General features: G+C 40.8%; 1 pseudogene; it reads right to left on the bottom strand.

Annotated features, from left to right (window-relative positions):
* LOC147453885 (uncharacterized) overlaps nt 1–17,813 on the bottom strand; it is a 30,205-nt pseudogene extending 12,392 nt beyond the window's left edge.
* Between the last annotated feature and the right edge of the window lie 387 nt (nt 17,814–18,200).

Genomic DNA, 18,200 nt, shown 5'->3' with positions numbered 1-18,200 from the left:
GAGTTTGATTTTACCATTGTAGTAAGACCTGGTAAAAAACATGTCATGGTGGACCATTTGTCTGCCATACCCAATGGTGAATCCCCTACTGGAGTTGATGATGAATTGCCTGAAACTTCTCTATTCCTAGTCGAGACCATACCTGAATGGAGTGAGAAGATTATGAACGTTCTAGTTAATGGTTTTCCACCCAAAGAGCTTCGTAAGGACATAGCTCAATTTTTAAAAAAAGAATGTGAACCTTATTCTCTCATTGCAAGAACTCTCTACAAGGTAGGGAAGGATGATATTCTTAGACGACGTGCTCGTGAGGATGAGTATGTATACATACTTCAAGAAGCCCACATGGGTATAGCCGGAGGACATTTCTTAGGGGAACTAATAGCTAGAAAGGTGTTGCAATCAAGCTATTGGTGGCCTACATTATTCAAGGATGCATCACTTTTTGCAAAAGGATGTGATGAATGCCAACATTACAAGATCACACAACAAAAGGATAAGATGCCCTTACATCCCGTTAAATTGACTCAACCATTTGAAAAGTGGGGTTTGGACTTTGTAGGCCCAATTAGTCCGGCAGCTTGTAGCACTTAATCTCGATATATTATTGTTGCCATTGACTATGTGACAAACTGGGTGGAAGCCAGGGTGACACGGCTATTACCAACTGAAACAATTGGTTTCAAAGAGTAGTATGACCTACCCAAGGAAGGGGGGAGTCCTCACTCACGTCAATATCCCCATCCTCTTAAATTTTCTTCCTTGACATCTGAACTCTGCAATTGAGGGATTGTATACATAGCCTTATACTAGTTCTAGTGAACAAAAAGAAAAATATAGCAAATAGTAAAAGATCAAGAGCAACTAGCAACGAGAGAGCACCCTATCAGATCCTACACATAAGTCCGAGTTCACCATGCCACATCAAGCAGCACACAAAAACAACTCTTATGTTTTAAAGACCTACCAAATCTATTTGTATTCTCAAAGATGGCTAGTTCACCAAAGGCATGCGCTTCTATTTTTGATGAAAGGTGTTTCAGGAAAGATCAAACGGGCATCCACCTGGTCGGACACGTAGCCGGACACCACATTTGTACTCTATTAATTGTTAGTGTAGTGATACTCTGTGTAAATCCTAATTCCAAAGTAGTAGGTCAATTCCATGAGTTGTAATATTGTCATGACAATTATAAAGGTCCATGTGAACCGGCCACTGGCCATTTAGAATGCCCTAGGTATAAAGGTCAATAACCTTAATGTGAATGGGGGCTTATCTTGAGAAGAAGGAGGGAGCTCAAAAAACGTACGCTCAAGCTACGAGCTGCTCCAAACTTGTAATCGACACAACTAATGATTTGGTAATTTGTTTTCAATTCCGAAACTTGCATTGTGTTCCTCTCTCTTTGCTCTTTAAATTAAGTGGAAGCATTGTTAGTTTTGTTGTGGTTTTCGACTATGCATTTGTGAGCTATAATTACAGATTTGAGTGCTTAAATCATTGTTTTTAGTCGTTTGGACCAGAGGAGAGTGTTCTTAGACCATAGGGTGACCTTTTTGGACTGATATGTTGCAGTCTTCAGGACCTTTTTCATGATGGATCGTGATTTTGGTACCTTGTCAGATTGCGACAAAACTTGCTAAGATAGTGCCCCTAGGTGTCCTAGACCTCCTCCTAAAGTTTTGTTGCATTTTGAGTCCGTTCGGGTGCAAAATGGCGTGACGACCTAGAGCTGTGAGAAAGGACATAGGCAGATTTCCCTGATCATTGAGTGTTGGTTTGCTTGTTGAGCTAGTGTGTTTGCTTGTTAAGGTACACTTCGTGAGATTGACGATCTCATAGAGTCTCCGTGCCCCATCCGAATCACTTTCCCTGAGTATTGACATTATGTCAGTGCAAAAAAACTATGATGCAGACGTCCATCGCGGCGACTTGCTAACATTGGCGCCGCTGCCGGGGATATGATCCTTAGATGGTGAGTGACCTAGTGCGTATTTAGAGCGTTCTTTTCAAAGATTTGTCTCTCCATTCCCTTTACACCTTAGCAGTGAAGCAGCTAGACACAGGGTTTAGTGCTTGGTAGAGTTTAGAAGTCGAGAACTTGCTAGATCTGTTCTTGAGAAGTAAAGAGGGTTGTGAGTGAGATAGCCAAAAGCATTTCATTCTTCAATTTTCTCATTACTTTCAGAGTGATGTTCCGTTTTTCGTTTCGACTTTATTTTGTACCGTTGTGTTTGTTTTTGTTTCATGTTTCATTTCAATACTTAGGAGTAGGGTAAGTAGAAACTACCACCATCAAATTTGGGCTAAAAGATTGAGGAAAAAAGGGTGAAAACCATATTTTGGCAAAAACGACCATAACTCTGAAATCTTGAAAATTTGATGGTAGAGAGCTCAAAAGTGATCCAAATTCAAAAATTTGTGGATCAAGGGCATCAACATACTCTCTAGAATCAATCTAGAAAGTTTGACAAGAATCTGTGGAGGAACATGGATCGCAATCCATGTACCCCAAAAAACAATTTTTGGTGAAAAGTGACCAGTTACAATGTACATCATAGGGAAACTGCTCTCATCAAGTTTGTCGGAAAGAAAAACTCAAAAATCACATCAGAATTGGCTATTAGGGAAAAAACAACAAAATAGGCATTTCAGACACAAAATTGAGTAGATCTTGAGATTTTGGGATCCAAATTCAAAAAGGGGTGAGATTTGGCTTTTACAGGGCATAAAGAACCAACAGAACAAAATTAATGAAAAAATGCTACCAAACATGGATCGTGATCCATGTACCTTTTTGACATTTGGGGTTGATATTTGACAAGTACATCCTTGATATCATTTGAAACAACTTTGCCAAAAAGGACCATGCCAAAAAATTGGAAAAAGTTAGTCAAAATAGCCAAATACAGAAACTAGTCAAAAATTGTAGGGCAGACAGAAAAACTCACTTTTGATTAGAAAAAAGTTGGCTAAATTAAAAAATATTTGGGGAAGAGTATCACCATAACATGTGACTACAAGCTGACCAAGTTTCATGTCAAAATGTGGACAAACATGGATCGCGATCCATGTACCTCATGATTTTTTTTTTTGAAAATTTTTTGGTTGAGATTTGAGCAGTAGGTAGCTGGTACCATTTGGAAAAACTTTCCCAAAAGAATCATATGCAAAAAAGTTGTAAAATGTGGTCAAAAGAGCCAAAAATAGAACATTATCAAAACTGTCGTAGCAGACTGTAGAAGTCAGATTTGGTAGGGCAAAATTGATCCAAATTCCAAAAAAATATGTGAGCAACCTACAAACATCACAAGCTATTAGCACACCAAACCTTCAGATACAAAAGTGGTGGAACATGGATCGCGATCCATGTACCCCTGTGAAATTTTTGGACAAAAACTTTTCTAGCTTGTAGTAGCAGAGACCATTGTGAACAAAAGTCTCCAAAGAAATTTTGTAAAAAAAGTTCAAAAAGTGGGTGAAAAGAGCCAAAAATTGCTCAAGGTGAAAACTCTAAAACAGACATGTGAATTGACTTTTGCCTGACCTAAACAAGTCCAAATCACATAAAAACCATAAAGCAGGGATCAGTGAGCCAAGGGCAAGCTGTGTGCCAAGTTTCAATGAAATCTGACACATAGGTACATGGATCGCGATCCATGTTCCTTTGTCACAGACTGATATCATATTTGCACCATAGCTAGAGCTCATCACCAGGAGTCTAATGGTCTTTTCAAAAGTGAATCTGGATACCAAAAACCAGTCCAAAAGCCCAGAACTGCAAAGTACTCTGTGCAAGTACCAGAGCTGACCTAACTTTCAATCCAGAGGTCCATTTTCAAAAAAAATTGATACCATAGGACCTCCTAAGCATGGTGAATCTAATGATACCAAGAGAAGTCAATTTGGGCTCCAAACATGGATCACGATCCATGTACCCTAGTGACAGCTTAACCTGAAAACTTTCCAGATCAGTAGTGCTTACACAAGAAAACATATCCCCATGTCCAGTTTTGGAAAAAATTGAGCAAATTTGGGTCAAAAGGGAGCAAAACAGGTGACACACAGAAAACCGAAGTGCATACCTAGTATTGGGTATTTGACATGTCAAAACAAGTCCAAATCCAAAAATATTTGAGATTTAGCTTGTGGACATAGTCAGGAACAAACCCCTAAGAGGACAAGTCCAGATGTGGTTGAACATGGATCGTGATCCATGTACAAGGTCGTGTCAAGGGACGACATGATTTAGGAAGGGGGGAATGTTTGAGGAAAGATCAAACGGGCGTCCACCTAGTCGGACACGTAGCCGGACACCACATTTGTACTCTGTTAATTGTCCGAGCTAGTGTAGTGATACTCTGTGTAAATACTAATTCCAGAGTAGAAGGTCAATTCCATGAGTTGTAATATTGTCATGACAATTATAAAGGTCCATGTGACCCGGCCACTGGCCATTTAGAATGCCCTAGGTATAAAGGTCAATAACCTCAATGTGAAAGGGGGCTTATCTTGAGAAGGAGGGAGCTCAAAAAACATACGCCCAAGCTACAAGCTACTCCAAACTTGTAATCGATGCAACTAATGATTTGGTAATTTGTTTTCAATTCCGAAACTTGCATTGTGTTCCTCTCTCTTTGGTCTTTAAACTAAGTGTAAGCACTGTCAATTCTGTTGTGGTTCGCGATTATGCGTCTGTGAGCTATAATTGCAGGTCTGAGTGCTTAAATCATTGTTTTTAGTCGTTTTGACCATAGGAGAGTGTTCTTAGACCATAGGGCGACCTTTTTGGACCGATCTGTTGCAATTTTCAGGACATTTTTCATGATGGATCATGATTTTGGTACCTTGTCGGATTGCGACCAGACTTGCTAGGATAGTGCCCCTAGGTGTCCTAGACCTCCTCCTAAAGTTTCGTTGCATTTCGAGTCCGTTCGAGTGCCGAAATGGCGTGATGACCTAGAGCTGTGAGAAAGGACATAGACAGATTTCCCTGATCATTGAGTGTTGGTTTGCTTGTTGAGCTAGTGTGTTTGCTTGTTAAGGTACACTTTGTGATATTGACGATCTCATAGAGTCGGATTGCGACCAAACTTGCTAGGATAGTGCCCCTAGGTGTCCTAGACCTCCTCCTAAAGTTTCGTTGCATTTCGAGTCCGTTCGAGTGCCGAAATGGCGTGATGACCTAGAGCTGTGAGAAAGGACATAGACAAATTTCCCTGATCATTGAGTGTTGGTTTGCTTGTTGAGCTAGTATGTTTGCTTGTTAAGGTACACTTTGTGATATTGACGATCTCATAGAGTCTCCGTGCCCCATCCGAGTCACTTTCCCTGAGTATTGACATTATGTTAGTGCTAGAAAACTATGTTGCAGACGTCTGTCACGACGACCCACTAACAAAAGGTACGCTTTTTATTTTTCTCAAGTGTTTCACATCTGCTACCCTGTACTTTCTTGCGAATGGGATTTGGTAGAGAGACTTGTACGTGAGAGAAATTTTGAGGAGTTAGAATGGCTGATACGTCTACGGATAACTAGTGATCCCTACCCAGTAGTGAATGTTTCTCTAGTGGCACATGCTTATTCTTTTGCACAAGATGAGTATCCACGCATAACGAGGTTCTTGATTTACATGCTTGCGCAAAGGGATGATGAAGAAGAAATGATAGAGACCGAGGAAGACTATGGCCTCATGGAAAATGATTTCGTTTATCTAGATGATGAGGATAGAGGCCTAGCCTTAGGGATGCCACATGGTTTATATAATATACTCTTTTCTTGATTCTAAAAGGGACGACATATAGGTAGGTTAGGGGTCTGGATTGTGTTTTGAGTTTGTGTTCTAGGAGTTTTAATTTTTTCACACTGACATGTCTCCTCGAGGTATAGTGCCTTGTTGTTTGATATTGTTATGTAGGACTTATATGTATTTCCATCCACATGGCTGAGGACATCTTCTTCGATGAAATGAGCAACTCCATCCCTTTAGGTGTACTACTTTCCATGATTCATGCTGGTGGATATGTATAATTGCTAATTATGGTTTTGCATGGTTTGTTTGAGTACAATAGTTATGTTTTTTATCTGCCATTATAGATGTATAAGTTTGTCTTTGCTTAAGTTGATTGAACTAGAGTTTAATCTTATAGATGAGCCTTGAGATTAGGAGACCGTGACTTTAGGTTAACTCATTTACTTGACCACTGGTTCTAGTTGATAAAACTATATGAGTGTTTGAGACCTTAGGAATGTTTTAGGCATAGAGAAGCTTGATCACTTAAACAACAAAAGACACTAGTGAGAATACCAAGAAAATGGAAGCAAAAAACATAAGTGCCACAAATGAAAAATCTTACGTTGGAAGAGAAATCCTGGCTTGATTTGGTACTTCACTCACATGTATTGTCTATGGTACTAAAGCCCTAGAGGCTCCCAGTGTGGGCGCTTTTCCTTGAGAAGCAAAAAGTCCCGGACATACAAAATAAGCACACATGTCAAATGCTTGTGAATCAAAGTAAAAGAGAAAAAAAGACATTTAAAAGACTTCCATCGAGCTTACATTTAAAATATCAAGCTTTTGTTTGGAGTTGTGAGAGCTAGTTGGCTAATCAAAGCTGAAAAGCACAATTAGGGAATCTTGCATTTAGATAATCTTGTTAGCTTAGCTAGTACTATAGTTGTTTTAACCTTAGTCATAGCTAACTAATTGATAAAATCACCCATAAGCCCAAAAATCTTGATTAATTAATTTCATCAATGTGCAATTTATTTGTCCTTAATAGTAGTCTAGCATTTCATAAATATTGCATTTACTCATTTCCACATGTACTCTACATTCCTCTCCTGATTTATTGCCATGTAATTTCGCTTTCATAAAACAATGACTTTGCCTTGCAGATTCAAATCCAGATGCTCTACAACATGGACAAAACGGGCTTTCTATCACTAGATTCCGAGGATGAAATCTACATCAGGAAGGGGGGCATGTTACCACCAAGCGATCACCACCACCAAGCGACCACCTTTTATGTAGCCATGGGCCGGGCTTGTTGGACCTGCTGGTAGTGTATTATGTTATTGGCCGGGCTTGTCGGTCAGGTTGAAATGGTTAAGAGTGATCGTCGATGAGAGGCGCACTCTAAAACTGGAACCTATAACGTTTGGGTAAGATTGGCTAATTGTGGGCGCCCAAATGTGAACATGCAAGCCCATATAAAAGTCAATCTAAACCTAAAATACCTCATTCTCTCATTGTGCAATGCAAGAAGAGTGCTCTTGCTCCATCTCCTTCTCCGTCTCCTTTGTGTACTTTTGTGTGTGTGTGTGTGTGTGTGTGTGTGTGTGTTTGAGAGAGAGAGAGAGAGAGAGAGAGAGAGAGAGAGAGAGAGAGAGAGAGAGAGAGAGAGAGAGAGAGAGAGAGAGAGATGGGGCGTGTGTGACTAAGCATTGCGGCAGCGTGATGGCAGCGAAGGTAATTGAGTGCGGCACAGCGGTGGCTCTTTCTTCTTTGCGGCGAGAAATCGTCCACGACAGCAAGCATAGAGCGGTGAGTGACACACCATCGTCATCTTTGAGCTTACTAGTTTAGGCTAGTTGCATGCTTGGAGTCATCTGTGGCTCGCACACAGTGTTAGGCAAGGTCCTTGCTTTGATACATGTGGCAGAAGCCCACAGAAGAAGGTTGTTCAAAAATCATAAAACAAGAAAAATAATGAGGCACAATCAGAATAAGCTAGATAAAAATTGTAGATACTATGTGCCCACATGTGAGGAGAATGGAACAGTAATCCTTGGAATCACTCTAGGAAGATAACAATGCGTAGGTATGCCTTCTCTCTCTCTCTCTCTCTCTCTCTCTCTCTCTCTCTCCATTAGGAAAGAAATGGACTCATTTTCGGGCCTTTTAGCTCTAGTGAGAGAATGCTCCTTAGCCAATAGGAAGAAGGCTAACGTTACGTTCAAAAAACCTTTTTTCTCATTTTGAAAATATCCATGAAAACCATTTTGGTGGAATTGTCACTATCATCAGAAAAGCAGGCGCTTGATAATGACATCTTGCAGAAGCGCCGAACGTCTTTTTATGACCCGCTGTTGCTATCCTATAAAGTAAAGTACTTGTACTTGTGCATCTCGCATAAGTATCAATCACCTTTTTATGAAGTACTCGCAATTTAAATTTGAACAAATCGTACTTGATAGTGATTGATAGGTACTATTTAAAACTATGAAGGAGTCAAAACCAAGCGAATAGAGGCTCTTGAGGGGTCTCTGGTACCTCTATTCGCTTGGTTCTGACCTCATGAGGCCCTAGGATTAAGATATCGCATTTTTAAAGCCCATAGATGCATCCGGAACGTCCAAAAACCTTAGGATAGCTCTTTAAAACGCTGAAATCTGACGTCTCTAGCTCAAGATATGGCATTTTTAAGCATAGGGCCTCATGGGGTCAGTACCAAGCGAATCAAGGGCCTTGATTCGCTTGGTACTGACCCCATGAGGCCCTATGCTTAAAAATGCCATATCTTGAGCTAGAGACGTCAGATTTCAGCGTTTTAAAGAGCTATCCTAAGGTTTTTGGACGTTCCGGATGCATCCATGGCATTATTTTTGTATTTTGAAAACAACTCTTATGTGTTTTCTCTCATCGCACATCACATCACTCATTAAGATTCACAGACATGGATTTTTGTGTACACTTAAGTTGGGCTCTCAAAAAGCATTTTGTATGAGCATGCATTTAAGTGATTGAGCAAACTTGTACGTATGTAATATGAGAAATAGAATTCCAAAAAAGAACTTTTGCATTTTTCATAATTACCTCTCTCTATGCTGAGTTGGCGTTTCTTACAGGGCCCAAAATTGAGTCCAAGTTTCTCCTAATGTCTCTCTCTCTCTCTCTCTCTCTCTCATATTAGATATTGATATCAAAACTCATCGACTAAATCTTTGATATCTCTTTTTCCACCTTATTTTTGTCCCTTCTCATTTTTTTTTGAGTTGAAGACTTGCTGGGTCTCTCTCTCTCTCTCTCTCTCTCTCTCTCTCTCTCTCTCTCTCTCTCTCTCTCTCTCTCTCTCTCTCTCTCTCTCTCTCAATGAGCGCATAGAGTGCTTTTAGCCGACCGGTTGTGATTGAGTCATCCTTCACACACCTTTTAATAAATCCAAGCTGCCCATATCTCCCTGCTCATCAACCAATGACAATGTACCAGATTTCTACTAGCTTACTACTACTGTGCCATGCTATCAAAACCATGGCTTGCCAAAAAACGGGCTTCTCATGAACCTTAGTTGGTTGGAGCAAGACATGTTTTGGTTGGTGAAATGCTCCGGTGGAATGTTCCTATGCTGTTAAAAATTATGTTCTCTCTCTCTCTCTCTCTCTCTCACACACACACACACACACACACACACACACACACACACACACACACACACACTATAGTACTTTAAAACTCCTAACTTATTTGTCACTCACCCCCTAAAACTTCAGTTTGTTGGGTCTCCACTATAGGACTTGGCCCTTCGGAATTACTAAAAACTTGTTGTGGTGGTGAATTTTTTCTGCCTTGGCTAAATGGCACACACACACACACACACACACACACACACACACACACACACACACACACACACACACACACACACTGTACCACCTACCTAGTATGTAATCCCAAGCTTACTTAGCTCCTAGGATTCTACTGAAACCCACCACCTATGGTCACTACATTGGGACATAGCCGTTCTCATTACATGAGTGACTACATCATGGTATTACCTCGGGTAAAACCCGGCCGTGAAAGCACCTAGGTTGCCTCTTCATTGCACCTTGCAGGCAGCATCACCATCTCAACTGGATAACTCTCCTCTCATGGAAATCTGCACGCTATGCAGTTATGGCGAACTCCCTCCTTCCTCTATTTAAAAGGTGAGGACGCATCTCTACCCCTCACTTAGCTTTGTTTGTACTCTGTTTTTTTGCATAAAGAAAGTGACTGCGTGTCTGTATCTCTACTGCATCAAAGCATGGAGCTCTCAACTCAAGTAACACAGGTCGACAACTTTTATTTTATGGTTATTTTCACTTGCTTTAGGGCAATATGTTTATGCTGCGTAGGCATGTCACTTTGAGAGGATTTTTTACATAGTATAGTAGGAAACTATGGTTGTGTTTTCCTACAAGGATTTAATCCCAGTATTGGGGTTCTCTGTGTCGTGTTATTTTTGATGGTTCATTTTGGTATAGCTTACTACATACTGTCGCTATTAAACCGTGGTTTTTCTATCAAAATGGAAATCTACCTACTAACTACTATTCGATGGTTTGACCACTGGTTTGCTTATGGATTTTTGCCCTAGTAACCGGTGCCATGGCGAGAAGGGTGATGTGCAAAGAACAAGAGCGAGAAAGGGAGAGAGATTCGATACTCAGCACAAAAGAAAACTCACGCTATATTTTGATTAAAGCCTATCACATATATATAACCACAAACTTGCCATGCACACTGAACTTAATTTGCATGCTGTAGAAGAACCGTTTCCCATGGGTTATGACCACAAGGGCTTGAAAACCCAACAACCCCCCCCTCAAGCCCAAACCACTGACTATGGACTTGATACAGACCATGGCAGAGTCCAATCACCTAAAACCATGAGTAGAAGCCCCCCCCCCCCCCCCCCCCCCCTTGACTATAACATAGGTGTGTGTGTACTTCCCTCAAACAATCATCAGCGTGAGACATACCAGAACCCGACCAAACAACAAAAGGGTGGTTTTACCACTTGTTATGTGGCAGTGTCTATAACCCTGTACAAAATTTTGACTGCATGGAAATAACCGACAAATTAAAGGTTGAAATAAGGCTTTGACTCAAAAGTGTATGGTTGTTTTGGCAATAAACAAAGTCTGACAAATCTAGGATACTAAAAGTGGAAAAAATGGTTTTGAAAACTTGTACTGCAATCTCAAAGAATATCTTCATGTGTTGCATTTGTTGATGTACCAAATGCTTTTCATTGATCATATCACCTTTTGTGAGAACAACTTGTCTCATCGGATTAGTCTCTATTGTTATATCACCTCTTGGTGAACCCCTTTGAAGCCATAAAGCATAAGACAAATCCCCATGAGATGGCTTTTGAAACACTATCAACCTTTGCCAAAGGAGGTTTTGAAATACCTTTGTTGACAGGCCCATTTGGCTTAACTTCTGAGCGTTTTGAGATGTTCAAAAAACACCAACTAGCTACATACATTACCCTTTTGATAGGCTCAAAAATTGCCCAACCTTCAATGTCTTTAATTGATGAAACTAGTGTTGGCAGCCTTTTGAGATGTTCACAAAATTTCCTACTTTGCATAATACAAAACTGCCACAAATAGGGCATTTTGAGATGCTGTCTACACCACCATAGTGAGCACGCCCTGCTACAACCTCCACACGTGTGTTTTGATATGCCAACCTCCTGACTGCGTCTTGAGATGCTTCCTTTTGCGTGAATTTTGAGAATCTGCTGCCTTGCCTGCGACGATCTTTACCTTGTCAGGGGCAGCGTTTCAAGATGCTACTGTGAATTCACCTGCTTAGCGCCAAGGTCTTCTAGCCTGCCTAGGACTCGTTGCCTGGGTGCTCTGATACCATATGATGGGTGCAATGGCTATGGAGGGTTCCACCTAAGAGGTGCCATGGTGAGAAGGATGATGTGCAGAGAACAAGAGCGAGAGAGGGAGAGAGATTCGATACTCAGCACAAAAGAAAACTCACTCTATATTTTGATTAAAGCCTATTACATATATATAACCACAAACTTGCCATGCACACTGAACTTAATTTGCATGTTGTAGAAGAACCGTTTCCCATGGGTTATGACAACAAGGGCTTGAAAACCCAACAACCGATACAAACATACATTTTCTTGGTGCTTACTAATTTGATTGCAGGTTGGTAGGCTAACTAGTGTCTTGTTGCATGATTATTGCTCTATGACTGGTTAAACCTTATGTTATTCTATTGATGGAGAGCTTGAAATAGGGGGTGTTGTTCCACCCTCTGCACACTGGTAGTGAATAGGTTTTGGGACTGGTGGCATGCTATTACTATTTTTGAACATGGCTTTATAACTAGGGTAAAAAGGCAATACTTTATGTTTTTTTGCTGACTCACTAGCAGTTATTGCTCCCTTTTGGTACTTGGTTTTTTTTTGGGATACTGTCGACTGTTGCTTAGGAAGGTTTTTTGAACAAATAAAGAGGGTTTACAATTGCACAATGCTATATCCATCACTATGATATGGGATGTCGCCATGACTTCATTCCATCACTATGGTATGGGATGTCGCCATGACTGCATTCCATTACGGCTTATGTGACCGTTCCCAAATTTTGGTTGATTTAATGCCTTTTGAGTTTACATAGGCACTATGGTTTTGTAAATTACAATGAAAGTAGGGCTTGAACCTGCTGCTTACGGGTGTTAGATGGTTCTTTTTTGGCCCCACTTCTTTTGGTTACTAGTTGAATGGCTAAAACCGTCATGATAAAAGTACTACAAGGATCTCCTTCTTTTATTCACATAAGGAATTGCATACTGTATAGCATATTTTTTTTTAAAAAAAGAGGGAAGACTCATGTTCTTAATTTGATTCAACAAGGGCTTCTTGCCACTTGGGTTGGCCATAAGGATGTATAAGGTAGGTCACTTACAAAACTGGTGAGTTCTAATAACATGGTGGGCCTAAACTTTGCCCAACTTAAAAACAAACATTGAACTAGCCCAAGGTTGGATTGGAACTATTAAACAAATTTTTACATTTACTAAAGAAAACCTACTGCACTAATTGGTGCTTTCATTAAATGATGAACTGTGATAATAAGAGAGGGGGGGATTCTGACACTTAGATTAGAAGGGGTGATGGCCTTCTAATCAGAATGATGTAAAATTCTTCTATAAATCGGAAATTTTTGGGTTCTTTTTTGAAAAAACAGTTACTATGGACTTAGCTTGTAAAAAGTTGAAAAAAGTTCGTAAGATGGACATGGATAACAACTGGTATAGTCCATTGATACCTGTAAAACACATCCAAGACTAACATATCTATTGTCTTGTTTGGATGGATGCAGGTAAGGACTCTATCTTGTCTTGGAAGGTTTTCTTTAGCTTTGGCAAGCTGTCCTACACTGGATTACACATTCACTTACTACTCGGGAAGTTCTTATGTTATTTGTATACTGGAATGAGGCCTCATTCTTACAAACATTGTACAAAAAATTCTAAAACTGAGTTGTTTTTGTAATTATCATTTTCCTTTTTTTAAAGCCAGTTGTCTTTTGAATGTAAAAAGTTCAATTATGTCATATTATTTATGGTCAAACAGCTACACACACACACACGCACACACACACACACACACACATTTTTTTGTAAATATGATTTGATTAATTTACAAGTGGGAAACCTCAAAGCGAGGAAAACCCACCAAAAAGATCAAATACAAGGGGAAGAACACAATTGTGTTCTGCGATGTAAAATCACTAAAAGAAAAGTTGCAAGATTTCCATGGATTTGTCCCCAGTGTTGAAGGAAAAATGTAAGGATTTCCTCAACGAAATCTTGAATGATGGAAATGGATCCGCCTCATGTCGATGAAACATAGGAGATTGTGATGGTGCCAGAGGGACCACATCAACCAAAATCTGACCCAAGAGAAGAAGATGGCAAAACGTTGGAGGGAAGTCGGAAAAATGCCAAAAAGCCAGAAATGTTTGTGGAAAACCACCGAGGGATATTGAAGATGCATACAAGTAGAAACACATCGAAGGAAAGTCATGGTGCATCGTCAATCCCAAAGCAGATGTCTGACATTCTCATCAGCAGCAGAGCAGCTAACACAACGAGATGAGCTAATGTGGTGGGCCGCAAGGAGAGTTACAACCAGATAAACTCCCAACAAACAACACCAAAGAAATAGACGCTCCTTAAAAGGCAAGCGAGACTTCCAAATCGTAGCGAAAGCATGTCTCCACTGTAACATTTAATGGTCTAGTAACTTGTGTGTAGTGGAAAAATAGCATGAACATAGTGAGCATTTCATTAGAATAGCTTCCTAATGAGAATAACAAGAGTGCTTGGGTGGAGAGAGCAACAAAAAGCATAACACCTAGTTAGATAGCATGAACAATACTTCAAAAGAGAGAGAAATTAAGCAATTGACAACAGTTGAGGACCGTATTTGAATGGAGCCGGTCCCCCCTCCAAAAGGCTTTATATTGTGGTTTCTCCCATCAAGAGAGACATTTTACAATACAATTCTTTGTGTTCCTTCAATACAAGCTAGTGCAATGAAGATGGAAACTTCATGCACTAAGAAAAACACTTATCAAACACAACATCAATTCCCTCATGGTCTCAGACCCCAGACCTCACACACCTTTGAAGATGGTGAGAGCTAGCAGTGTATGAGAGTAGATTGAGAGGAAGAAGGAGTATTCTTACAAGAAAGATGTACATTTCCTCACATAACTCATATTAGCATAGCTTAGCTTAGTAATTAGCATGGTAGAGGAGATGAGCATGCATTGAAGCTTGGCTCTTGGTTGTATTTGCATCACAAAGCCAAGAGTTGTTGTTGTAGGCCTTCCTTCTCACAAGCTTGGAGTAGGTGATAAGATTTCCATTAAAGCTTGAGAAGGAGAGAGAGTCTTCTTACTCCACACATGAGCTAGTGTGAGTGTGTAGGTGATAATGCCTTTCAAAATCAGCCCCCTGTCTCTCTTGGTCAACCCCTCTTGCTATTTGCTCTTGCTAGCATCCTATTGGACCTCCCCTGGCTTAGCCAATGGTAATTAAGCAGCATAAGTGATAGCCTTCTGACACCCTTTTGTGAGAGCTTTGGGTAATGCAACTAAACTCTCATTGGACCCTTTGCCTCCTGGCCAATAGGAATCAAGCAAGCGATTGGGCTGCTGAATGCTCATTGGACCCCTTGGGAGACTGTCCAATAGTCTTCTAGAGAGCTTAATTCCCATTGGTTCTAATATTAAGTGTTTTTAAATTAATTAAACTAGATTTACTCTAGCCTAATTCTCATTGGTCCACCTCCAAGGCCATCCAATAGGATTTGAATACACCTTGTGGGCATCTGGGCTAGGGAGCTGACATGTGTCCCTCATTCTCTTTGTGTAAAGGGAGCTTGTGTGTGTGTGTGTGTGATTTTCTCTCTCATCCCCTACTTGCAAGGCTTGCCCCCTCCTATGTAGGGATGGATGAAGACTTTTGGGGCACACACAAAGCATCCAATTTCCCTAATGTTTGACCTTTGGACTCAACCTTTGAATTTTGGAATCTTAGCATTTTGGAAGTCTTAATGGGCTGAACCTTAGGGTCTTTGAAGCCCATTGGTGCACATAGCTCTTTTGCAGATGCCCCCCCCTTTGGATCCCTATTTTCCCTCCTTTGGATCCCTACTGTGGCCAATCTGCTAACTTAACCAATATTCTAGCTTTTTCTCCCCTGGCACTTCCCCATATTAAATGATCAGTTTAACATGAGAAAATCATTTAGGAGAATTAGATATTGATTATTATGACACTCACCATCTTTCAGATTTTCTAGAGCACATTATAGTGATCAGCCAGCCAAGAGTCTTTCACAAGGGAAGCATAGATATGTCGGGCAGAAATTGCATCCACATGAGTGTCCCATAGATTCAATCCTGCATACGACAACCACCTGTTAGCCGTGAGTGTCCCATAGATATGTCGGGCAGAAATTGCATCCACATGAGTGTCCCATAGATTCAATCCTGCATACGACAACCACGTGTTAGCCGTGAGTGTCCCATAGATATGTCAGGCAGAAATTGCATCCACATGAGTGTCCCATAGATTCAATCCTGCATATGACAACCACCTGTTAGCCGTGGAATAAGGAGGAAATCAGCCAACATGTAGTGAAGTAGGCTCCAAATATGATGATAATGCATGCCCGACCCAAAGTGTGCCATTGCCTGAGAAAAAGTAAGCAAATTCTCAGATGAATCCACCACATCATCCACTGTGCCTATGCCATGACCAGAGAGGAAGTAGGCTGGACGAGGTGATTGATCAACCAGGGTAATAGAGAGCACCTTACTCTAGTGAATGCTTTCCAAACGCAACGAATTTCCATATGCTTGCTGCCTGCTATGCCAAAAGAGACGATCCGTAACATCTTTCCAAGCAGAGAGAAAGCCAGAGGTGAATAAGAAACTAGGAACATAATCATCCATCTTGCCAAACACAATCTCCCAAAGGGAAGTATGCCAACGACCAAAAGTGGGAGTGGTAACGTGCCGATATAGATCAACAACCATAACTATCCATGGATGAGATTGCCGCACAAGAGTAGGCAATAACATTGCCTTCCTTGCCAATGCATGTCGTCAAAGGTCCAAAATATTCAGCCCCCCAAGACGCTTCAGAGTGCAAAGTTTCTCCATTGCTAACAAACAGAGGCCTTTCTTATGAGAACTAGTGTGCCACAAGTGAAATACAATATTAGACATAAGCAATGGGAGACGAGAGCGAGGCCAATGCAACAATGACAAGTAAAATTGAACATAAACCATCATGATACTTTGCACAATACAAAGTCAAACATGTAGAGGCCATGTAGACAGTTTCCAATAGTGCAATTTGACATTCAATCATTGCATGGCCCAATCAATTTGCTGTGTATTAGTTACTTGCCGGATGATAGGGTATTTTAAGTGCCTGACCACCACATGCGGATCAAGAATCTCTCCAAGCCATAGAAGACGATGCCAGTCACAAAAATCCAGAGGCAAGAGTTTGGAGTTGTGAAAGTTAACCTTAAGGCCTGCAACCAAGCCAAATGTATCCAATGCTTGCATAATTTCACGCACATCATCCTGGTTATTGTGGGCATCAACAACGAATCATCAACATAGGCTTGCCCTGCAAAGTCTTTCCCATTAGATAATTTCATCCCATGAAGACGACCGAGCGAAGTCAAATGATCCAAATGCAATAACAAGGGGTGAGTGGCAATGGCATACAACAAGGCGCTAAGCGGGCAACCCTGTCTCACAAAGCATCCAAGAGGCCAAGGTTCAGCTCCCCATCAAGGAGGCCTGAAGATATACTGTGAGCATACAAGAAGTAAACCACATTGACCATCTTAGGATCAAATCCAAGGGCCCACATCATGGCAGCAATGAAATTCCATTGTACCGTATCGAAAGCCTTTCAATGTCTACCTGCATCACATGAACATCCTGCTCGGTATACTTTGCATATTCCATTCCAATCAATACGATTATCCAAAATTTGGCGACGAGGAATAAAGCCATACATGGAATGGATCCCAACCATAAGAGGTTCCTTGATACGGTTCAAAATGATTTTATCCAGGATTTTATATATAACCGGCATAAGAGTTATCAACCGCCAATGCGAGAACTGCTCACAAAGCGCTTGTTTGGGCAATAATTTCAGCAAACCCTCTTTCCAAGACATCGGCAAACACTGTTTCACCCGTGCAATTTTCATCATGTAAAGCAAAGTTTCTTTCAAAGGCTCCCAAAAGGAGCTAAAAAATTCCACAGTGAGCCCGTCCCAGCTTGGTGAATGCCATCTTCCTAGAGCAAGCAATGCCGAGTGCAATTCATTTTCTGTAAAATCCGTCTCCATGGCCAAAGCATCATGAGGCAAGAGAATTGAATGCAGTGTAGATAAATTTTTTTTGCGTGCATTTATAATTTCAGCAGATGCCGCAAGGGGGGTGGCGAAAACATTCCTAAAATGTGACACCATGGCATCTTCAAGCTAGCGCTTTGAGGTTGTCCAGGCTCCAGGTCGGAATATAGCCCACTTAATAGTTTGAGAAGCCCTTGAATGATGCAAGTGCTTAAAAAATTGTTTTGAGGCACATCCCTTGTCCATAAATGTCGGTGAGCACGAATCTGTCATTTAACCAATTTTTGTTTATCATGATGCTGCAAACACATCCGAGCCTGCAAAAGAGCTATCAATTCACTTTCCAACAACAAATGTGTGTCAGCTAAGAGTTGGAGTTGTTGATACATATGTTTGGCATCCTCAACATCACCATGTAATTGAAACATGTACTGCTTTCCATAGTCCTGAATTACACTCTGCACATGTACAACAAAGCGCACCCAAGCAACATCAAGATCAAGA

The sequence above is a fragment of the Adiantum capillus-veneris genome, chromosome 7 (assembly GCF_014529385.1).
Source record: "Adiantum capillus-veneris isolate H3 chromosome 7, ASM1452938v2, whole genome shotgun sequence".
Taxonomy (NCBI): domain Eukaryota; kingdom Viridiplantae; phylum Streptophyta; class Polypodiopsida; order Polypodiales; family Pteridaceae; genus Adiantum; species Adiantum capillus-veneris.
Note: the sequence above shows the minus strand (reverse complement) of the source record. Positions and strands in the feature narration are given on the sequence as shown.